We start from the raw sequence: 965 nt of genomic DNA, 5'->3' as shown, positions 1-965 counted from the left end.
TGGGTTAACCCCAGATTGTTTCCCTCAAAAGCATTATGTCGTAGTGAGCTACCCCTTATCTTTTCGTAAGTACGATGGAGCTCCCGAAGAAATGATGACAAGTTTATCATGATGCATCGGAATAAAGGATTGAAGACATCAACGAAAGGAATTAACTTCTTCGAGAAGATCCGTTAGAATATCGTAGCCAGAACTTTCCCCCTTACTCCCCTCTTAAATCTCGGGACGAGATTTCTTGTAGTGGAGGAGAATTGTGACGCCCGGGTAATTAAGCTACAGTAATCCCCGCTAATGATGCCACATCACCTCGGTTACTGTGGATAAACTCGCGTTAGTTCGGAACCTAGTTCGAATTTCAAATTCAAAAATCGGGTAAACAATAAAAGTTTTCAAATATTAAAATTTAAATGTTCGGAGTGAACCAAATAATACATAGGTAATTATGGTGGAGGAACCACACTCTTATAAAATGTGTAATTAATCTAAAACGAATAAAACAGTAGCAAAACCGATATTTAAATGCTTTTATAAATAAATAAAATACTAAACTAAATTGTTTTGGGATAAAACCTTTTGTGGCAGTGGTTTCATGGTATTACTAATTTAGGGATCATTTTAATATTAAGTAAAAAGTAAACTTAAAAGGGAAATAAATAAAAAGAATAGAATACACAAAACCAGAAAAGAAAACTAACAAAAAAAAGGGGAAAAGAAAACCCCCCCAGGCCAACTGGGCCTCGGCCCAACCAGTGGCCTGCCAGGCCGGCCCACACCCACCCCTGGCCTACACATGCCCCCCCCACGACACCCGAAACCCTAACCATTCCCCACTCGCTCCCACTCCCCCTTTCCCGATCCGATCTGGATCGGGATCGATCCCCACTTCCCCGCCCCACGCCGCTTTCCCTTTCCCCGATCGGATCGGGGCAGCGCCCCGCCGCTTGCCCCGACGACCGCGCTCGACG

This window comes from Triticum dicoccoides, chromosome 7B (genome assembly GCF_002162155.2).
Source record: "Triticum dicoccoides isolate Atlit2015 ecotype Zavitan chromosome 7B, WEW_v2.0, whole genome shotgun sequence".
In the NCBI taxonomy this organism is placed as follows: Eukaryota; Viridiplantae; Streptophyta; class Magnoliopsida; order Poales; family Poaceae; genus Triticum; species Triticum dicoccoides.
Note: the sequence above shows the minus strand (reverse complement) of the source record.